General features: G+C 49.6%; 1 protein-coding gene across 23 annotated transcripts in view; it reads left to right on the top strand.

Moving 5' to 3' along the window:
- SEMA4D (semaphorin 4D) overlaps positions 1-23,013 on the top strand; it is a 135,318-nt gene that overhangs the window by 17,933 nt on the left and 94,372 nt on the right. For 4 of the 23 annotated variants that reach the window (XR_012424846.1, XR_012424845.1, XM_074017794.1 and 1 more), the window contains exon 2: positions 3,835-3,900. The exons of the other annotated variants lie outside the window; for them this stretch is intronic. The gene's annotated coding sequence lies outside the window, so the exon portion shown is untranslated. The remainder of the gene's footprint in view (positions 1-3,834; positions 3,901-23,013) is intronic. 23 annotated transcript variants of the gene reach the window in all.

The following is a 23,013-nucleotide window of genomic DNA, read 5'->3' as shown; positions in this document are numbered from 1 at the left end:
CAAATTGGAAACAGCTGGTGGCTGAGCTGGGCAAAAAGCTGTAGTTGTTTTTAAAACATGGTGGCAATTCTCGCCATTGCTGTCACTGAGATGCAGGGTGTCTGTCCCCTTGCCGTGGATCTGGGTTACCTCCTGACTGCCTTGATTTGTGGAATGTGGTGGGTATGAGGCTGAGTGACCACCAATGTGGCTTCCCCGTTGTTCACCAGGATGCTGGCTCTGGGAGCCCTGTGATGCCAAGGAAGGAGTTGGCCCTGTGGTAGCCATGCTGTGAGGAAGCCCAAGCTCCACGGGCAGCCATGGGAACTCCAGTGGGCAGCCCTGGTATTCCGTCCCCTCCACTTAGGACCCTGATAAGTGAGGGGACAGGCCTTCCAAGGACTGTAGCCCTTGGTAATTAGGTATGTCAGCTCTAGTGTCCTTGGACATTGGAGCAGAGATGAGCTGACTGAGGCTGGGACCCGCTGAGGCTCCTCACCCACAGAATTGAGAGTGTAGTAACATGTTGCAGGCTGCTGAGTTCAGGGTAACATGCAACACAGCAGCAGTGACAGGAACAAAAGCGGTGGCTGCCCAAGAAGGGGGAAGGAAGGGCTTTGGGGTGGGGTGGGGGACGAGGGGGCCGAGGACTCAGGTTTTGGGTGGGAGAGTGGAGTGTGAACAAAGGGAAGACCCCTAACAAGGGTGCAGTGAGGATGATTCATTTCATCTCATCCCACACATTTTCGTAGTCTGTCTATTGGGGGCTTTCTTGCTTCCCCTGTAAATGAACCATGAAGGGAATAATCCCTTTTCATAGGAGCACAGGGCACACAGGGATGAATCTCTTGTAGCTGCCATAAGAAGTACCACACACTGGGTGGTTTCCAACAACAGAAATTTATTCTCCCAGTTCTGGAGGTCAGAAGTAAAAATCAAGGTCTCAGCAGGGCCACGCTCCTCTGAGGTGCTAGGGGGGCCTCCGTCCTGCCTCTTCCCTCATGTGTGGCCCCTGTGTCCCTTGGCTTGTGACACATTGCTCCAGTCTCTGCTCCAACATCACATGGTGTCTGCGTCTGTCTTTCCCTCTGAGTGTATCTATGAGGACGCTTGTCCCTGGATTTAGGGCCCACTCAGATAACCCAGGGAGATCTCATCCCGAGATTCTTACTGACATCTAGAAAGACCGTTTTTGCAAACAAAATCGCATCTCTTCAACCTGTTACAGCACACAAGAAGGCAATTGAAATACTGTGCGGGCTGGGCTGGTGGCCCTGGTGGGCGGGGACGGGGCTGGCAGGCTTTCACCTTCTCCAGGATATATTTCAGCAGGGCTTTATCAGCAGGAAAATGGAAACCACGGCTGCTTTTAGCCTTTGTGGGAAGCTATAGAAATAAGAGTACAGTGGAAACTCTCTGCTTTGTAAAATAACTTCATGTTGACTCAGAGGGGAAACAGGAAAGGTGCCTTCTATCTTTTTCATGCAAGTTTTTCTCTCTGTCGGTGGGACCTTTGCTTTTAAGGAGTGTTTCTACAAGAATACTTGTTGGATATTTAGTGTGAACAGGAAGTAAGATGTGCTGACTAACTTTTCCATTATTTTAATGGCATTTTTATTGCTCAGAAAACGAAGACAGAAAGCAAAGAGTGAACGCTTTCATTGTGCTGGGTAAACGCCATTAACAACCTGCCTTTCTGAGTTTTTTTCTCCGCGATTCTCAGATGCATACACATGCGTGCATGCATAAGTACACACACATCCATAGAGGGGGCGTTTCCCCAAAGCCGCGGTCATGCCACGCAGAGGTATGCACCTTGTTCTATTCGCTCACCACTGTGTCATACATGTGTATGTTCTGCAGTGTGCTGCGAAGCCATGTGTGCCCTTGTGTGTGCCGTGTGTCCCTGGGGCCTTCAGTGGAAGTCTCTCCCATCGGTCACACCCTTGACGGTTTTCTTTGATGTGCATTACTCCTGTCAAGGCATTGGTTAGCAGGATATGTGATGGCCCCTGTGAATGGTGGAGCCCAGAAAAAGAAATTGGCAGTGTTTGTAGTAGGCCATGTGTGTGTGTGGGGGGTGTATGCATGTATGTGTGTGAATGTGTGTGGGCATTTGTGTGCATGTGTGTGTGTACGTGCATGTACCTTGTGCATGTATGCGTGTGTGTGTGAGTGCCTGCCTGCACGTGTGTGCCCATAGGTTCCAGAATAGCAGTGCACAGCACGCTGGAGGTCCGCCTTCTGGGAGAGTTTCTTGGATTTAGGAGTCTTGTCATTAGGAGGCTTACTGAACTTATTTTACGGAAGTCTTAGTTGTATTTTTAGCCAAAAGATAAAACTCACCCCACTCTCCTGCATGCCTCCAGCTTGTCTAAAGTGAAATGGCCTGGGGAGAATTCGACATGGTAGTACAGTGGTGTGCTGTGTTTCTCTAGGGTCAGATATGTTGGCTTTCCTATCCCTGGACAGGTCAGCCCAGTGTCCCAGCTAGATACTGTGTATGTGCCCAGACCCTTCACAGACATGACTTTTTGCTGGTGCCATGTGGTCATGGGAGCTTCCTTCCACAGTTAGGTTCTGCTCCGAAGTGGGGGGTGGGGGCATCTCTGGAGCCTGGCATGATACCCTTGCCATGTCCCTGATTGATTGTGTCAGTCAGGGTCCTCCAGAGAAATGAAACTAATGGGTATGTGCGCGCGCGCGCGCGTGTATGTGTGTGTGTGTGTGTGTGTGTGTGTGCACGCATGTGTAGGCATTACAAAGAATTACCTCACCCGACTGTGGAGATGCCACAAGTCTACAATATACAGCAGGCTGGAGACCCAGAGAAGAGTTGCAGCTTGTTGGAAGGCTGTCTGGAGGCAGAACTTTCTGCTCTTCTCCTTGGATGAGAAGCCTCTGCTATTCATGCCTTCAACTGATTGGACAAGGCCCATCCTCATTACAGAGGGTCATTTGCTTTACTCAAGGCCTCTGCTTTAAATGTTGATCTCATTAAAAAATAATGCCTCCACAGAAGTATCAAGAATAATGATTGGCCAGATATCTGGGAACTGCGGCCCAGCCAAGTTGACCTGTGACGTCAGCCATCACACTGGTCAGTGTCCCCAGTGCGTGGGCCCTGTGGTGGGCTGTGTTTTCTAAACCAGTGCGGGCCCTAGGTAAGGTGTGTGAGCTTGCTCAAGGTGTATGGTACGAAGGTGTTGCCCTGCTTCTGGAATCCTGCCCCAGAGCAGGCAGGGCTTGTCATTCTTGCCCAGAGATCACCAGGCCAGCATGAGGTGGCCGAAGATTGGCACTTCTCATATTCTAATGGCCTTGTGCAAGCTGCACTCACACCTCAGCCGACCTTCTGCTTCTTAGGACGGTTGCTTCATTCCGGTCACCACTGGCCCCCTATTTAAGCATCAGTAATACCTTAGGTGCCTCTGGGGACCATTCCTGTTGTCTTCCTTCCAAAAACGACTTCATTTTCCTGTCAAAATGTGACATGGCTTGGACATGCTAGAGGCATTTATCAGCAGAAAGCCTGAGAGCTCTGCCTCCCTGATATTTTCTTTTTCTGGGAAAAACAATGTTTGTGCAAGCCGTGGTCATATCATTGTTTGCCGCTGTCTGTGAGCCTGCTGACGTTGGCCTCCTGTGTGCCTGGCGTGCTCTTATCAGACCTGTGTGCCATCCTGTGAATTCTGCCATCAACAGTCACAGTGAGGCAGGAGAAACACAGCCTGGTGGTCCAGGGCAGGCTTGGTCTGGACTGGATGGGAGCTGCCTGATGGGTCAGGAGGGGAACGCAGAGGAGCGCCAGCTCCAGGACTGGTAAAGGTGGCTCTTCTCTTCCTTTTCCATCAGGTGCAATGTTGGAGTGAATGAATGATTGATGGGTGAACACGTGAGAGAGTGGAGCTGGTCACAGAGGTAGGAAGGACTCAGGTCACTGGCCATGTGGTGGGAGTGGGGAGCTGAGCCCATGCCAAGGCTGTGACCCATGGACCGGTCCTAGTGTGGTTGGGCTGGCAGGAGTGGGTGTTTGTTCCTGGGACTGGTGGTCAGCGTGCGTCCCTTCCCTGCTTCTCGCTGGCTGAGGCTCAGAGAGGTGACACCACCAGGATCTGGGGACCCAGCAGGCCCCTTCTGGCTCCCAGGTAGTGGGGACATGAGTCTCAGTCCCGCCCGCTTTCAGGCCCTTGGGGCTTCCTGCCCAGCCTCTGTGACACTGGTTCTCACAAAGCCAGGTCTTTCCTGGCAGCCCAGGATGGCCTCCAGGTTGTGCTAGTCTGTCCTGCAGCTGCAGGTTCTGCACGTTTGCTCATCCTGCACCGCGACCCTTTCCCCCAGGAGAGCCTCCTCCGAGGTGGGCCCGGAGCTGGGGAGAAAGAAGGGTCTGGTGACCACATGGTGCCAGCAGGGCAGCTGGGAACCCCTGCCTGTAGCCCCGGGCACCCTCCTCAGGTTCTAAAACCAGAGCTGCTGCTCTCAGAAGTGCTTTCTAGGACTTTTCAGGGTGGGACACCAGGGGCCTCCGCAGCAGGGACCCCCATTGGAGGGGCCGACAGTCACAGACTGGAGAGCAGAGTCTCCGGTCTTGACCCCAGCTTGACCTTCTTCTACGGAAAGGCTTGGCCAGGAGGAGCGTGGTGGTTGGGAAGAGTCCGTCTGGCTTTTCTCTCTTTGAGGACATGTGTCTGTCAGGCAGAAGAGGCTTGGGGGACGGTGGCTTAATATTTCATGTTTTAGCCCTTGTCCTCTTCCAGGGTGGGCTTGAAAATGGTAATGAAGTGTACACACTGAAAAAACAAAAATCACCGGCGGGTTCTGAAGCTCAGTCAGGTTCTGAAGGTGAGTTTTAGTGCTCTAGTCATAGAGAGAGAAACTCATGTAAACACAGTTTACGCAGGCTATTTCGTTGCTGCTTTCGTCTGTGTATACAAAGGAACATAGCTAGTAATTAAGAACATGGAGGCATTTGGATCTGTTTATGTTTTATTTGTCCAGTGTAATCTTTGTGATGTTCTTATTTGGATTCGAATGCTAGTGATTTCTAAACTCAAGCACAAACACAGGGTTTAAGCGAAGGTTAATTACGGCTAAGATGCTTGCGATGCACAGGGCTGGGTAAATGAGTCAGGCTGTGTTTATCTTCGGGGTTTATTGGTGCCAGGTGTTTAGAAGCGGCAGTTTGGATTTGGACATCTTTGGAGGGAGGTTTCTTGGCAATGAAAGGGGGAGGTGGGAGGACTTGAGCCCAGAACTTGGTGCCACGCATCAGCAGAGTGGCTGGAACTCCTTTGGGCTGGGATGGGGATTGTGAAGGCAGCCCTCGGGGGATCCAGAGTGCTGCTTTGGGCGTGTACCCCCTTCTCTCTGTCCCACTTCTCTGGGGGATGCCTGGGGAGGACCTGAGAAAGGGGACTCAAATTTCTGTCACTGATTGACCAGCCTGGAGTCTCTGTAGCCCTCTGACTATCTGCCTTCACTTCTTTCCTCTTTTTGTTTTGTTTGTTTTGTGTTGGTTTTTGAGGTGGAGTGCATTGCCCGGGCTAGAGCGCAGTGGTACAGTCTCGGTTCACTGCAGCCTCTGCTTCTGAGGTTCAAGTGACTCTTCTGCCTCAGCCTCCCAATAGCTGGGATTACAGTCGTGTGCCACCATGCCTGGCTAATTTTTGTATTTTTAGTAGAGACGGGGTTCACCATGTTGGGCAGTCTGGTCTTGAACTCCTGACCTGAGGTGATCCACCTGCCTCGGCCTCCCAAAGTACTGGGATTACAGTACAGTGAGGCACCGTGCCCAGCCGTTTGTTTTTGAGACAGGGTCTCATTCTGTCACCCAGGCTGACTCCCTGCAACCTCGAACTTCAGTCCTCCCATGTCAGCCTCCTGAGTAGCTGGGACCACAGGTGTGCACCACCATGCCTGGCTAATTTTTAAATGTTTAGTCTACGAAAACCTCATCTAGACCTCTAGATGAGGACTTGCTGTGTTGCCTAGGATGGTCTCAAACTCTGGGGCTCAAGCAGTCCTCCTGCCTTGGCCTCCTAAAGTGCTGGGATTACAGGCATGAGCCACTGCACCCAGCCTTCACTTTTTTTAATGTTCAGGTCAGCTCCAAACGGAGCACTGCTTGCTCAGGACCAGGATGTTTTGTTGTTGTTGTTGTTATAGCACAACTTATATATTTCAAAATGTAGTATCATTTACAATATCTTAGGAAAAGTGGCAGATATCTTACAGTATCTTAAGATAAGTTGAATGAGCGCTTCCTTTCCAATACTTTATTTGTTGAGACAGGGTCTTGCTCTGTGGCCCAGGCCAGAGTGCAGGGTCGGCTTACTGCAGCTTCAACCTTGTGGGCTCAAGCGATCCTCCCACCTCAGCCTCCTGGGTAGCTGGGACCACAGGCGTGTGCCACCACGCCTGGCTAATTTTTAAAAAATTTTTTATAGGGCCGGGCGCGGTGGCTCAAGCCTGTAATCCCAGCACTTTGGGAGGCCGAGACGGGCGGATCACGAGGTCAGGAGATCAAGACCATCCTGGCTAACACGGTGAAACCCCGTCTCTACTAAAAAATACAAAAAAACTAGCCGGGCGAGGTGGCAGGCGCCTGTAGTCCCAGCTACTCGGGAGGCTGAGGCAGGAGAATGGTGTAAACTCGGGCGGCGGAGCTTGCAGTGAGCTGAGATCCGGCCACTGCACTCCAGCTTGGGCGACAGAGCGAGACTCCGTCTCAAAAAAAAAAAAAAAAAATTTTTATAGCGATGGGGTCTCACTATGTTGCTCAGGCTGGTCTCAAACCCTTGGGCTCAAGCAAACCTCTCACCTCAGCCTCCCAAAATGCTGGGATTACAGATGTGAGTCACCATGCCCGGCCCTTTCCAGTACTTTGAGGTCTACATGATGTATCTAGAAAATTTACTACTGTGGGAAGTGAAGACAACTTCAGTTGAATGGGGGAAAAGGGGAGGGGCCTGGGGTTTGTCCTTCATGCAGTTGAGGAGTTTTATATATTCTGTAGACGTCATTAAGCACCGACATCATTAGGCCCCGAAGCTCTTGCAGGACAACTTTGCTATATGGATTCCGCCGTTTTGCTAGCGCTGATTCGGCTCTTGGGTCCACCATGCCGTTAGGACCGTTGAGTCCACTCAGATTAATTTTTGTCACAAATCTTACAGAAGGGGGTGTTTCTCAGTGTTTAGGTCCACGTTCTATTTTAAGGCTGTATATTTGGCTTTCATAAATTGTTCTTGAATGCCCAGTGATCATCCCTGTCCATCTTGTGAGTGTCTTGTCTCCATCATCTTCTCAATCCCAGCTGACTTTGCCATCTCCTCCTCCTTTCTGGAGAACTCCTCCTTCATCGAGCTCTTACAACAGTCAGAAATTGTGAAGGACTTCTATTCCCCCCCTTGGTGGCTGCCATCTTGTGTTCTTTACCCCCTACCAGTGCCCTCACCCTTGGGATGTGGTTTACTTACTTTTCAGTTACCTCTTGTGGGAAGCAAAGAGCATGACTCGCTTAAATTAAGGCAAAAGGATTGTAGAAATTGACCCAGGACCTCTGTTCCACATTTAATCACAGAATTAGAAGCCCCTATTCCTGTATGCACCTGAGCCGGCGTGCACCCGAGCTGGCGTGCACCTCAGCCTGTATGCACCTGAGCTGGCGTGGACCTCAGCCTGTATGCAGCTGAGCCGGCATGCACCTGAGCCGACTTGCACCTGAGCCGGCTTGCACCTGAGCTGGCGTGCACCTCAGCCTGTATGCAGCTGAGCCGGCATGCACCTAAGCCGGCATGCACCTGAGCCGGCTTGCACCTGAGCTGGCGTGCACCTCAGCCTGTATGCACCTGAGCTGGCGTGCACCTGAGCTGGCGTGGACCTCAGCCTGTATGCAGCTGAGCCGGCATGCACCTGAGCCGGCGTGCACCTGAGCCGGCGTGCACCTGAGCCGGTGTGCACCTCAGCCTGTATGCAGCTGAGCCGGCATGCACCTGAGCTGGTGTGCACCTGAGCTGGCGTGCACCTGAGCTGGTGTGGACCTCAGCCTGTATGCACCTGAGCTGGCGTGCACCTGAGCTGGCGTGGACCTCAGCCTGTATGCAGCTGAGCCGGCATGCACCTGAGCCGGCGTGCACCTGAGCTGGCGTGCACCTGAGCCTGTATGCACCTGAGCCGGTGTGCACCTCAGCCTGTATGCAGCTGAGCCGGCATGCACCTGAGCTGGTGTGCACCTGAGATGGTGTGTATGATAAAGATTGTGAACATCTGACACGAAGCACAGCAAGCTATTGACAGTGATGTTATCTAGAGAGTGTGGTGGGGAACGACTTTAGCTTTTTGCTTTTTGAACTTCTTTTATTTTTAAACAAATACAATTTTCTAAATCTATTCTTGTGGAAGAACATGAGTTTTTAAAATTGTGGTAAAATAAACATAAAATTGATCATTTTAACCATGTTTAAGGGTATAGTTTAGTGGCATTAAGTACATCCTTATTGTTGGGCAGCCATCACCACCCTCCATCTCCTGAGGTTTTTCATCATCCCAAATGGAAACTCTGTACCCATTAGATAATAACCCCCCAGCCCTGATTCCCCTTTCTGTCTGTGTGACTGACTACTCCAGGGACCTCCTATAAGTGGAATCATGCAGTGTTTGTCCTTTTGTGTTTGGCTAAAAATAAAGGTATTTTGAAAGACATTTCAATCAAAGTGGTGCAGTCATTTTATTTTGTTTTTCCTTTGCCTCTTAAAATTAATACACAGTAAGAATGATTATTTCAGTATGCATTTCTGTGAGTTTTAAGACATGTGCAGATGGTGTAACCACCACCACAGTTAGAATACAGAGAAATTCTATCCTCCAAAAAAACTCCCTGTACCTTCCCTGTATAGTCACACCCCACCCCGCCCCCCTGCCCAATCACTTAGAACTGCTGAGCTACTCTTTGTTCCTATAGTTTACCTTTTCGAGAATGTTATATAATGGAGCCACGCAGTACACAGCCTTTTGAGATTGGCTTCTTTCACTCACCACAGTGCCTTTGAGGCTCATTCAAGCTGATGCAGGTATCAGTAGTTTGTTTGTTTTTTTGGTCCCTCAGTAAGTCCATTGTCTGTTTGAACAGAGCTGCTGCAAACATTTGTGTATGAGCTTTTCTATGAACACACGGTTTCATTTCCTTTTGATAAATGTCCAAAAGTGGGATTGCTGGGTCATATGGTCCGTGTGTGTTTATCCTTATAAGAAACTGCCCAAATCTTTTCTAGTGTGGCAGTACCATATTACAGTCTCACCAACCACGTCACTCTGTATCCTTACCAGCACCTGGTATTGTTAAGTTTTTTTCTTAAGCCATTCTAATGTGTATTTAATGTGCTCATTGTGGTTTTAATTGCATTTCCTAGTGGCTAATGATGTAAAACATCTTTTCATGTGCTAATTTGCCATCTGTGTATCCTCTTTGGTGAAGTATCTGTTGAAGTCTTGCTCATATTTTAATTGAGTTGTTTATTTTCTTGATATTGAGTTTTGAGACTTCTTTATATATTCTAAATATAAGTTCTTTGTCAGATATGTGATTTGCAAATATTTTCTCTCAATCTTTAGCTTGTCTTTTAATTCTTTTAACAGCATCTTTCACAGAGCCAAACATTTTAATTTTGATGCAGTTCACTTTGTCAATTTCCCAAATATTGATAGAGTCCTTAGAAATATGACCAGTTTTATGTTGATCTTGGACCCTCTGACTTTGCTTAACCTCACTTATTAGTTCTAAGAACTTTTTTGTACAAAAAGAAATCCTTGGAATTTTCTACATAGGCAATCATACTGTCTGTGAATAGCCCATTTTATTTCATTCTTTTCAATTTGTGTGCCTTTCCTTTCTTTTTCTTCCCGTTTCTTTAGCCAAGACTTCTGGTGCAATGTTGAGAAGTAGTGAGAACACATCCTTGCCTTGCTTCCGACTTTTGGTGAAGGCATCTGTCTGTCACCATGAAGTATGATGTTAGCTGTGAGTTTTCCATAGATGCCCTTTGTCAGGCTGAGAGAGTTCCCTTCTAGGTTTAGTTTGCTGAGAGCTTTTATCATGAATGGATGTTGAATTTTTTAAATGTGTTTTCTATATAAATTGATATGCCTGTGTGCTTTTTCTTCTGTGAATAGGTGGCTTGCATTTATTGATTTTTGAACACTGAGTCAATCTTGTGTTTTGGAATCAACTCCCTTGGGCTGTGGTGCATTATTTTTACATATTACTGGATTCAGTTTGCTAATATTTGGTTGAAGATTTTTGCATCTGTGTTCATGAAGGGTATTGTCCTATAATCTTCTTGTACTGTCTTTTTCTGGATTTGCTATCAGGGTAGTGCTGGCCTCATTTAGGTTGGGAAATGTTTTTTTCCTCCTCTCTTTTCTGGAAGAGAGTGTATGTAATTGTTGTTAGGTTCCTTACATGTTTGGGAGAATTTGCCAGTAAAACTATCTGGGCCTTTTCAGATGTCTTTTTCAGAAGGTATTTAACTACATATTCTGTTTCTTTCCTGTTTATAGTTTTGCTCAGGTATCTATTTCATCTTGTGTGAACTTTGGTGGTTTGTTGTTGTGGAGAAATTTGATCATTTCCTCTAAGCTGTTGACTCTTTGTGCACGGAGTTGTTTGCAGTGTTCCTTTTTAATGTCTGTGGGGTATGCAGTGAGAACATTTCCTTCTTTCCTGATATTGGGAATTGGGAATGTATTAACATATGAGGACTTCAGAGCTAGTGTTTTAAATGCAGCCTCTGTGTGGAACCAGTCTAATCAGGACTGTAATCTGTAGTCCTAGGTATTACCACATTCTCATGGGGCTGGATTACCTTGGGTTACATGGTACCCCTTGGGGAGTAGCAAATGAGGTGCCTTCGGAGGGACATTAAGGCTTTTAAGCCCTGGGGTAGCCTTTGGTGCCTGAGTGGTAAGTTAATAGGAGTTACTCCAGTGACCTGCGGGACTTCAGTGTCTCTAGAAGTTTCACTTTGCTGCCCCCAGCATTCCACAAGCGTTACACCCCGGGAGAATCTGGGCAGCCTTATACCAGAGCGAGAAGAAATCCGCAGTCACTGCTTAGAGGGGATGCGATTTTCACCACTTTCCCAGGGTGTTTGAGGTGATCATGCTGAGTGGCAGGTTAATAGGTACTAATTGATGTATGTTTTGTTTATTTCCAATAAAGGCCACAAATTAGCCTGTTTGAAAAACCCAGGAAAAATAAGGCCAAATGGAGTGGTATGTTTTAGTGTGATGTTGAAGCAGAGATTGCTTTGCTGTCACTTTTCATTTGGTGGGTCAGGGACTGAAGGTAGTTGACGGCGTGCCCTTCTGAATGCTCTGTTGTCAGCTTTCATCTTAGGTCGTAAAGTAGACGTTTTTTCATTGATGGACTTTGGGGAATTCGGTTCCTGACCCAGATATTGTAGCATCTTCCTATGTGAGGGAAAAAGTCACAGTTTTGTAGTGATTCTTCAAGTGAGATTAATTTTGCTTCACTTAATTAAAAAATCTGTGTCATGCTGGGGTTTAACAGAAAGTGATTTATGAGCAATAAAAAGAAAATAGGTTTCTGCAAATGCGGAGGGTTTGGAGATACCTGTTGCAGGTGGAGTGGAGTGGGGTTCTCTGCAACCCCTGGAGCCATCCTACGGCGCTGAGTTTTCCCAGTGATCAAAGTTGTTTGGATGAGCAGGCCTGACACCACGACTACCCTAGTCTCTCGGTGTCTTCTTGCAAATGATTCTCTTTGGACAGGTGGGCTCTCTTTCTGCTGCAGGGATGTGTAACGTAGGCATAAATGGCTAGCCCTGGGAGAGCCCTTTGGGAGGGCTGCTGTCCAAGCCCAAGGCTGTAGGATGTGCTACTGCCAGCTTTCCCTGCTTCTGCTGTGGGCATATCCTTGCAGCAATTTATAAGAATCATGAGGCCGGGCACAATAACTCACGCCTGGAATCCCAGCAATTTGGGAGGCTGAGGCAGGCAGATCACAGGTCAGGTGTTCGAGACCAGCCTGACCAACATGGTGAAATCCTGTCTCTACTAAAAATACAAAACTTAGCTGGGCGTGGTGGTGCGCGCCTATAATCCCAGCTACTCGGGAGGCTGAGGCAGGAGAATTGCTAAACCTGGGAGGCAGAGGTTGCAGTGAGCTGAGATGGTGCCACGGCATTCCAGCCTGGGCAACAGAGTGAGATTCTGTCTCAAAAAAAAAAAAAAGAAAAGAATCATGCGCTCCCAGGTGTGGTTCCCCCGCTGTATTAAACAAGTAACACATTTACTGTAAAAAGTTCAGGTAACTCAAAGGAGGAGAATGAAATCAACTCCTCCACCATGTATATTCTTATGTAACTGATGGCCCTAGTTTCCTTTGGGGCTGAACTGTAGGAACCGGATGGCTGTGAGCTCTAAGGGTGCTGTGGTATAGGGACCTCGGGGGGAGCATTAGATGTGTGTGTTTTCACAAGGTCATCCAGGTTCTGCGGTGTCAGGAGCCGGGAAGCTGGGGACGTGAGGACATGAGGAGAAGGGTGGGCACGTGGTCATACCAGGGCAAGGGCCACGTACCCGTGTCCTTGTGTGGCCACCAGGAAGGAGGCAGGCATGACGCACGAGCTGGGACAGGAGTGCCCACATCTAGTCATGGAAACTTTTCAGCCTAAACAACCAGGGGGACAACCCTTGTTGTTTCTTCACACGTGGGGCTGTGAATGCTGCAGATGAATAATTCAGTTTCTTTCGGGGAAGTTGGTGACATTTTCGTTTCTGCTCTGGTTGCTTGTAAAAGGGTAACAGGGCCTTTTTTGGGCCTTGCCTTCTGGAGCTGGTGGCTCAGAACCTTCTAGTTATAGAGTAACAAGACCGCTGTGGGGAGGGAGCAGCATCCTCGAAGGAAGCTCTGACAGTGACATCGAGCTCGTATTGGTCATAGTCTTGTGCACTCCGAGGTGAATGCTTGTGACCTGGTAGCTGCCTCCCAGCTGCACACAAGGACAGAACTCACCAAAACACAGGGCATGTAGGCTTCAGACCACGTTCCCACGTGCTGGGTTTGGGTAATAATTACTGTGTACTCATTGCAGTGGAAAAGTGCAGTTGGCTGTGCCTTGAGAGTGTGCACATGTGGGTGGGTGATGCTTCTGGAGCATGACCTGGTGCACACAGGGGCCGCGTGCTCCCTCGATGATGCACCACGTATGGTCCGGACGGAAAGGTCGCTCACGGAGGTCATGGGCAGCCCTCGGTACATGTGGAGAGCAGTCAAGCATGTGTTCACCTGGTCTGTGAGTGTTAGCGTGTCCCAGGTGTTGTAGGTGTGGACGCCTGGGGAAAGCCGGAAGGGAAAGTCCCCAGGCAGACCCCTCTCTGAGGTTGTGGTTTCTTAGAGGTGTTCGAGGAACCCAGAAAGAATTCCAGATTGGTAGAAAGAAAAGGTGTTTCTGAAAAGGAGTCCATATCACTGCATGGAAACTCAGAGCGGAGTGATCACCCTATTTTTTGTACAAGTCAGGGGAAATTATGTTTGTGTGTGTCACTGAGTGTTTCGTGTGCCTGGTCCCTTGGTGTGTGTCCCAGCAGCTGCGGCACTGTGCTGCAGAAGCCCATAGCCAGCCCAGGGCTGCAAACTGCCCGGGGTGTACGCTGTGTGGCCCTGCTCCTCCATGGTGCCTTGGCCACCTCAGATTCTCACTCTGTCACATAGTGGACCATCTCCTCAAGCCCCAGTGCTCCAGTGAGCCCACCTTCCCCGCTGCCTCCAAGAAATGCAGGAGTCACTCCTGACACCATCTCCAGACTCGCCTCATTCCACAGGATCACCTTTGCCATCGGCTGAAGCCGGTTTCCTCCTAAACCTGTGGATTCCATCTTCTCCTCATTCCACCTTGGACTTGGGCATAAGCAGCCTTTGAATGGAGCACTGGGGCCGCCCAGGGCTCACCTGTCTTTGTACAACTCTGTAAGTCGTAGGTATCTGAAGGCAAAGCAAATAGTCCTTGTCCCTAAATGTGCAAATGGGTTCAGCCTCCTAGAGAGACAATTGACTCCCCATGGAAAAAGCTGGTATCGTGTCCATTGGAAATCCATGTCAATATTCTTTTACTCTGTATTATTTTTTTCTTGAGGTGAAATTCACATAACATAAAGTTAATCATATTAAAGTGAATGTGAATAGTTCCATGACAGTACATTCGCAATGTTGTGCAACCTCTAGCTCCAAGACATTTCCAGCACCCCAAAAGGAAGCCCCCTAATTATCAATCCATCATGGCCCAATCCATCCCTATTCCCCCAGCCAACTCCATGTCTTTTTGTGATTCTTTAACTTCTCCTCTGAAGGGATTGTGACACCTCCTTGGTTCTCTTGTGAGTGATGATTTAACAATGTTTTTAATGCATGGTCATTTTTTTAAGTGACCCGTTAGCAGCCATCACCCCTGGGCTGAGCTGCCAGCATTCTCACTGGATGGATGGTGCTGGTTCCTGGAGACTTAGGCCCCTCTTGTCTGTTCTCCACGGGATGCACCAGACTAGGGGCTCTTTTTAAAGTGAGAATCTGGTCATGGAGGGCAAGGAGGAGCATTCCGTGGGTGGATCTTCCCAGTCTTGTCTGTGGCTGTGAACCAGCATGAGAGGTTCTTGGGTGATATGTGGAAATGTGCCCCATTCCTGGGCTGACCCTCTTTGCCCCTGACAGGTTGGTCAGTGAGTATGGGGTTAATTACTGTGTGCTCAGTGCTTTGTAAAGCATGGGAGATGTTTACAGCTATAGAGAGGACATGGTGTCAAAACCAGAGATGCATCCAAATAAAGCAAACAAGCTAATATAATTTAGAGCCAGCATATACTTGTGAGATGTTACCATGAGCTGAGCAGAGAGCAGGACCCTCGCCCTGGGGGTGCTCTCCGCACCTCCACCCCCCTGCCCCGTGGTAACTCAGGCTTATCCAGCCCTGTCTGGGAGGCTGAGGATTCCTGCAACCCCGCCATTTCCTAATGGACCCAAAGAGTGAGGATGTGGTTTTTGTCTAGTTCTCACCTCTCTCTCTGATGGTTGACCTCCGAGACTTACTGAGTTGCTGTCAGTTTCCCCTGGGGGCGCTTCACTCTGGGGAGACCAGTGGGTTCTGAACCCTGTCCTCAGTGTCCCTGTCCTCTCCTTTGTTCCCATGATCTTGCAGGGAGAGGACCCGTTGCTGCCCTTCCTAGCTGGGGTGTTGCATCCCACATCTGAGGGGTCTCTCCTTGTTGATGAACTCCTTTTCCTGTCCAGATCCTGGGCATAGGAGAGGTGGCCAGAGGCAACCTGGCTGCGCCCTGCTGCTGGACTTGTAATGTGTTGCCCCTCCTCGGCCCCCCGACTGTGTCTGCCTTTCCCCTGAGGGCCTCAGCCCCACCCCAGCTGTTTATAATCATCCGAAACCCAGATCAGAAGGCAGGATTTCCAGTCATTCCTTTTTTCTTTTTTTCTCACAGGTAGCATCTTGGTGAAATAATTCAATTTATAATTAAGTATTTTTATTTTACATCTTCAACATGATTAGAACAAACTGTCCTTGGTCCCTGAGAGCATAGTGCATCTGAGAGAAGAGAGGAAGAAATAGGCTAACAGTGTGGTTTTGTGGCAGTTTTCTTGAGGGTGGGGGAAGGTGAGTCACACTCTCCGTTTTTGACTGGTGTTCCGATTCTGAAATTTAAGAAAAGCGCATAGAACCCCAAAAGCACGTGTCTAAGGTGGAAAGTGAAGAAAGTGCCCCCATGACTGCAAGGGTTGAAGTTAAGCCTTTGGGTCTACTTGGTACCATTTGGTTCTTTTTTTTTTTCCTGAGACGGAGTCTTGCTCTGTCACCCAGGCTGGAGTGCAGTGGCGCCATCTCAGCTCACCGCAACCTCCACCTCCTGGATTCAAGCAAGTCTCCTGCCTCAGCCTCCCAAGTAGCTGGGATTACAGGTGCCCGCTGCCACACCCAGCTAATTTTTGTATTTTTAGTAGAGACGGGGTTTCACCATGTTGGCCAAGCTGATCTTGAACTCCTGACCTCGTGATCTGCCTGCCTTGGCCTCCCAAAGTGCTGGGATTACAGGCGTGAGCCACCATGCCCGGCCCACCATTTGGTTCTTTAAACACAACATAGAGAGACGTGTTGTGAATACACTTTGGAGACAGGTTGACGCTAATTAGTTTAGTACGTCCCCACCTCTGCTGCAAAAGTGAAAAAGCAGCAGCAACAAAGGGCTGGTCATGACCTGGATGAGAAGGAGAGAGGTTGGGACTCGACCATGGAAAGCCCTCAAGTAGCCCTGCTGAACAGATTTAGCACCAGGGAATGGACCCCTGTCTATAAAGAGGACCAGATGGATCATGAAAAGATCGCTGATGTGAGCCTCAAGTAGATTTTTAGCTCAGAAATGGGCTTGGTTGATAAGATGCGTTAAGCATGTTCCACTGTGGCTTTCCCACTGCAAATGCAGGGAGCAGCTATTCAAAGATTCTGAAAAGAATATAGCAGCAGGTGGTTTGGGGAGGAAGATTAGAATTGCAAGTATTCCTCTATTGAGCATGAGTCTGCTGTTTTTCCCCGTCTGGTATTCCCCAGGCTGAACTCAAGACGTTGGAAACCTGGAAGTGGGTATGGGGATGCAGAGAAGAGAGTGCTAGAAGCCTTGTTTCTCTCTCTCCCTCCCTTCCTTCCTTCCTTCCTTCCTTCCTTCCTTCCTTCCTTCCTTCCTTCCTTCCTTCCTTCCCTCCCTCCTTCCCTCCCTCCCTCCCTCCCTCCCTCCCTCCCTCTCTTTCTCTCCCTTTCTCTCGCTTTCTCTCGCTTTCTTCTCTCCCCTCCTCTCCTGCCCTCCCCTCTCCTCCCCTCCTTTCTTTCCAGCAGCCTTGATCTTTTTCCCAGCTGGAGTGCAGTGACATGATCACAGCTCCCTGCAGCCTCAAACTCCCAGGCTCATGTGATCCACCTGCCTCACCGTCCCAAGTAGCTGGGACTACACGTGCATGCCACCACACCCAGCTAATTTTTTTTTAATTTGTAGAGACAGGTACTCGCTTTGTTGCCTTGGCTGGTCTTGAACTCCTGGCTTCAAGTGATCCTCCCGCCTTGGCCTCCTAAAATACTGGGATTACAGGCATGAGCCACTGCCTCTGGCTGGAACAGCTCTAAATAGGAGGTAGTGTTGGCTTCTTGTTGTTTTGAGTTGTTTGCTGTAGACTGGTATTGGGGAATTTTTACTCCTTCCAATTGAAAACATTCCATCATTTTGCCAAAAACAACCCCACCTGTTTTGTGAAGAAAACACGGCTCTCCTTATGTGGGTATGGCACAGGGAAAAAACATTTCCACATTTTATCAGCCGGTTGCCTGCTGCTGCTCACATCAGTGTGATAAAGGGAGCGCGCTGGTGGCCACTTCCCTGGGAGCCTGCTTCTCTGTGGAAGCTGGCCTTGTGGGCTTTCGTGCCATACATTAATGTGTAGATGATAGTCTTAGTTACTGTGAATTATAATAGCACCATATTTAAATTTTGGACTGAGTTAGCCAGAGGATCTATACCTGTGAGAAATCAAGTTTCAAGAATTTGCAACGCACTCACGCCAAGTGATTTCTGGCATTTCTTTCTGGGTGTGCAGACCACTCCGGGCAGAGAGGGAGTGGCTTTAGCCCCACTTCAGCAGAGTCTGAGAATTTCCCTTCTTAACCCAAACCGTGTTTAATGAATCACTAGGAAAAGCAGGTTGGTAAAACTCATCCTAGCCTTCTTAAAATTACCCATTTGTTGTTCCAGAAATACACATCAGGCCAGCCACGGTGGCTCACACCTGTAATCCCAGCACTTTGGGAGACCGAGGCAGGCGGATCATGAGGTCAGTAGTTCGAGACCAGCCTGACCAACATGGTGAAACCCCGTCTCTACTAAAAATACAAAAATTAGCCTGGCATAGTGGCGCATGCCTGTAATCCCAGCTACTCAGGAGGCTGAGGCAGGAGAATCGCTTGAACCCAGAAGGTGGAGGTTGCAGTGAGCTGAGATCGCACCACTACACTCCAGCCTGGGAGGCAGAGCGAGACTCCGTCTCAAAAAAAAAAAAAAAGAAAGAAATACACATTGGCCCTAGGATTCAGGCTTCCCAGGACTCTGGGGGTTTAGGATGTCCAGGACACCATGATTTCTATCCATATGCTACTCTCCTAGTATAGAAGAAAAATGTTTGGAGGTTTATTCTGGCAGCCTTCCTGTGGTGCCCACACCTGTCCTGGGAGGGCGATGAGTCACGATTGCCTCCTCAGTGGTCAGGACTCAGAACTGTAGCCATTTGCTCGCGGCCATCCATGTGAAAGACGCACACATACAATTTGGAGCCAGACTGCTGCTTTACCTATTGACGTGCTCCTCTCTGTGGGGGACTTTTCAGTTTCACAGAGTCAAGCGTATATGGGGTGAAACATTTTGTTGGGATTACTGGTCCCAATTTCTGCTCGTTGCCCATAGCTAAGAGGTGCCCTTGTAAGGTTCCTGATATCCCTGGCATGCTGCTTGCTAGAAAAGTCATTGACAGCAGGGAGGGGCTCACACTTGCACACCACCTCAAGCCTTGTGATTATTTTCTCAGGTCATTTTGTAGGAGGAGAGTGGCTTCTTGCTTTAATCTACATTTTTCTGACCTCCAGTGAGATACACATTTTCTTTCCTGCGTTCAGTTGCAGTTTGCAGTAATCTTAGAAGAGAGACCTTGGGGCTTCATGAGCGTGCTGAGGGGCCCAGCAGAGTCCCCGAGCGTGACTGTAGGATTAGGTGGTGGGGTTGTCTGCCCTGGGAGCCCTCTCTCTCCTGCAGGGTATATGGGACAGCAGGTCACCTGCTCCGTCCTCCCGCTCGGTGTGTGTGGTGGCCACATATGAGGCTGGTTGTCATTTTCAGCTGGCCCTGCCAAGCCCTGCCTGTCTGCAGGAGGAGGGCGGCTTACACAGAATGCCCAGTGTGCTGAGTTCCATGCTGGAGGGCATGGGTTCTCCCAGGCGTGTAGGATGCCCATGTCTGTGAGGGGTGTGGTTCACCTTTAGTGTTGCTTCTCCCCTTTTTCCTTGCTCTGCGGCCTCCAGGACCAGCTGTGCATGCGAGGCTGGGGTATCTCTGACATATTCCTGAACTATCTCATGAGCTGTTGGTCTGAACCAGCGGAACCTCAGTTAAACCTGTGAGTACCGGTCTCACAGGAGGCAGAATCGAAGCTCTCACCTGTGCCTCCATTGCACGGGTGTGTGACACGTTTGGGAGTTTCACGTTGTTTGTAATCAGTAAGCAGTTGTCAAATAAAAAATCCAGACTTAGTAAGAAAAGGCTTTCTTAGGAGTATGCAAAGGAGGGAATGGACTATCACAGTAGGGGCCGGGGCCTGGCCACACGCTGACCATGAGATCATGCGTGTCTCAAAGTTTAGGCCAAAGCGCTTTTCTTTGTAGGGTGGTGTAGATGAGGCTTAGAAGAACCAGAGGTGGGATATGGAATGAGGGTGGCAGGGTCAGAGGATGCGTTACTGTTTCTCAGGCCAGCTGTTTCTCAGGAAGGGCTGCGCTGGCTCCGTGGGGCCCAAGGGGCCTGGAGAAGGACAGAGTGAAGCAAGGTTTGGTTATGAGCATTTTGTTGTGAGTGATCGGGAGCGGGCGGGGGACGCACAGTGCCACTGGTCATGGAGAGACGCAGAGCAGGCATTGGCGGGTTTCTGTGTCTGGCCTTGTCCTGGGTGGATGGGGGTATCGTGAGCCTTGGCTCAGTCCTGTGGGGAGGGTTTTTTTTGTAGTGGTTGTTTCTGGAGCACAGTGGGCAGGGGATTTCTTACCTCCTGCTGTTTTCTAGGAGCACATGGCATTGTTGCAGTTGTCACCCAGAGTTTTACACAGAATAGAGTGTGTTATTTGGTAACTGGATGCTGGCCTGGGCTCCCTCGTGTTAGCCACATGGGCCCTCAAATCTCAGCCTAGGTCTTGTGGCGTGTGGGCCTTTCTGACCAGCTGAGGACCTTGGTCCCTGCTTCTAGGTAGGGCATTTGAGCCAGGTGATGCAGGAAGGAAGGTGCCTGCCACACAGGGGCAGCCCCCAAGGCTTGCAGGGAGGACGAGGGTCAGCCCCCTTTGGGACCCAGGGCTGAGCAGGGACAGCTGCAGGGAAGAGGCTCTGGGTCTGCAGGGGGGCTTCTCATGCCACCAGGAGGATAAAACCCTCAGGAGTGTTAATAAGACTCCCCCGCAACACCCTTGCGGGCTCTTCCTCACCTTGATGTGCTCCTGCCTTATCAGCATCTCACTCCCTGAAATGGCTCTCCAGTTGTTTCTTTGCATCCTCAGGAGGGCCAGGGACTTTTGATGCAGCTTGGCACACAAAAGGAGCAGAAAGCATTCACTGACGGAATGAATGAGCCACATCCAAACCCTGACTCCCTTAAGATGCCCCAGGGACCAGACGCTGTTCACTGGACTACAGCAGCATCCCCGAGGGCCTGTTAGAAATGCATGTTCTTGGGGTCCCCCAGAGCACTACCAGGCTTGGGCTCCAACTGGGGCCCAGAGATCTGGCATGCAGATCCTTGCCTGGGGCTCTGCTCCAGGCCGCAGTATGAGAACCACTGACCAGAGGCACATGGGGTCTCCAGGAGGCTGCGATGGCTCAGAACCTGCCTCTGAGCTGCTGAGGAGGAAGGAGGTGATTCTTTTCCAGTGTGTGAGTGGGTGGGGATGCTGGGCTGCAGCTCCCTTGGGAAGAGAATAAGGACCACGTATAGTGTGCGTGTGAGTGTGCATGTGTGGGCAGGCACATGTGTGTAGGTAGGTGTGTATATGAGTACATGTGGGTGTGTGTAGTATGTCTTTATATGAGTGTGCATGTAGGTACATATGTTTGTGCATGTGTTTGTGTGTGTGTATCCATGTGGGCATATGTATCTATGTGTGTATATGAGTGTGTGTTTAGGTGTATAGGGCTGTGTGTAGTATGTCTTTATATGAGTGTGCATGTAGGTACATATGTTTGTGCATGTGTTTGTGTGTGTGTATCCATGTGGGCATATGTATCTATGTGTGTCTATGAGTGTGTGTTTAGGTATATAGGGGTGTGTGTATGTGAATGTGGCATGTGTGTGTGTGCATATATGTATATGCATGTGTGTGTGCCTGAGGGTGTATGGATGTGCATGTTTGGATGTATATATGTGCATGTGTACACATGTGTGTCTCTGTAGGTTTGTGTGTGATTTTGTATGTGAATATACATGTGTGCTTACATGGGTGGATGTTTGTGTGGTGTACCTGTGTGGATGGGTGTATACGTGTGTGCATGTAAGTGTGGGTAGGTGTGTGTTTGCATGGATGGGTGTCTGTGTGCCTGTATGCATGCATGTGATGCATGTTTGTGGCATGTGTGTGGCGTGTGTGTGGCAGGCAGTCTTTTAAGTGGACCCAGGAAGGGAACTGTGTGACCAGCCATGAGTTGGCCTTCCTTAGGGTGTATGCACCATGTGGAATTTGTAGGTTCCACTAAAGAAAAGGGGTGATGCTCTGTGGGTGACTGTGGTACGTATCTGTTGCAGTGTGCAGGGTACAAATGGCAGTAATACGGAAACTCAGAAATGTAGGGACCAAGTTGCCTTCGGATCCCTAGGCCACTGCACAGCATGAAAAACCTGTTACTGCTCTCTGGACTGTCCTCCCAAAAGCCCGTGTTTCCTGTGCAGCCACGCACACGCATACATAAGGCCACCGTGGAGTGGTGGGCTTGCCCTGGCCGCCCCTCCACAGCCTGCCTTTTTATTCTGGCTTGGGCAGTTCCCTTTCCACACAAGGTAACCTCCTCAGGGTTTCTTTTTTGTTTTTTCTTGTTTGTTTGTTTGTTTGTTTGAGACCCAGTCTCGCTCTGTCGACCAGGCTGGAGTGCAGTGGCACGATCTCAGCTCACTGCAGCCTCCAGCTCCTGGGTTCTAGCGATTCTCCTGCCTCAGTCTCCCAAGTAGCTGGGACTACAGGCGTGTACCACCATGCCCAGCTATTTTTTTGTATTTTTAGTAGAGATGGGGTTTCACCGTGTTAGCCAGGATGGTCTCAATCTCCTGACCTAGTGATCTGCCCACCTCGGCCTCCCAAAGGGCTGGGATTACAGGCACGAACCACTGCACCCGGCCTGTTTTTTTGTTTATTTGCTTTTTTGAGACAGGGCGTCACTCTGTTGCACAGGCTGGAGTACAGTGGCACAGTCATAGCTCACTGCAGCTTGACATCCTGGGCTCAAGCAATCCTCCCACCTCAGCCTCTTGTGTAGTTGGGACTACAGGCATATGTCACCATGCCTGGCTAACTTAATGTTTTGTAGAGATGGGGTCTCACTGTGTTGTCCAGGCTGGTCTTGAACTGCTGGGCACAGGCGATCCTCCCATGTTGGCCTCCCAAAGTGCTGGGATTACAGGCGTGAGCCACTGTGCCCGGCTGACCTCGTTGTTCTTTGTAATGGGTACATAGATGTCAGCGTTTGGATAGACCATTTATTTGATTCTGGTCGGCTGCTGATGGACTTTGAAGGTTTCCATGGCTTTGCTGTGATGCGGGAAGCACCCTCGCGGTGTAGCTTTGTGTCCGAGTGGAATGTGATTCAGGAGCATCCCGAGTGTCACAGTCAGGTCACACTGGGTCTGCTACCCCACTGTCGGGCGCCGGTTTCCCCGCCTCATCGCGGGCTCTGGTTGCTCAGCTCTGTAGGTTGCTGCTCATCAGAAAGATGAAAACGACCATCCTGCTTCAGTTGGTTTCTTTCATCGTTAATGGCATCGAACAGCTCGTCCCTTCACTTGCCATTTGCGGCTCTGTGCCCTGTGGGTGGGGACTTTGCGACGCTCACTCCTTGCTTCAGGAGGCCAGTGACGAAGGAAGGAGCCCTTTACGTTTTCTCGGCGTGTTGACTCATGTTTCTCCTTTATGCAGGCGCATTAGTAAGCCTTCCCCTACTTTTAAGATTGTTTTA

This window comes from Macaca fascicularis, chromosome 15 (assembly GCF_037993035.2).
Source record: "Macaca fascicularis isolate 582-1 chromosome 15, T2T-MFA8v1.1".
NCBI lineage: Eukaryota > Metazoa > Chordata > Mammalia > Primates > Cercopithecidae > Macaca > Macaca fascicularis.
This window is presented reverse-complemented; position numbering and strand designations above follow the sequence as displayed.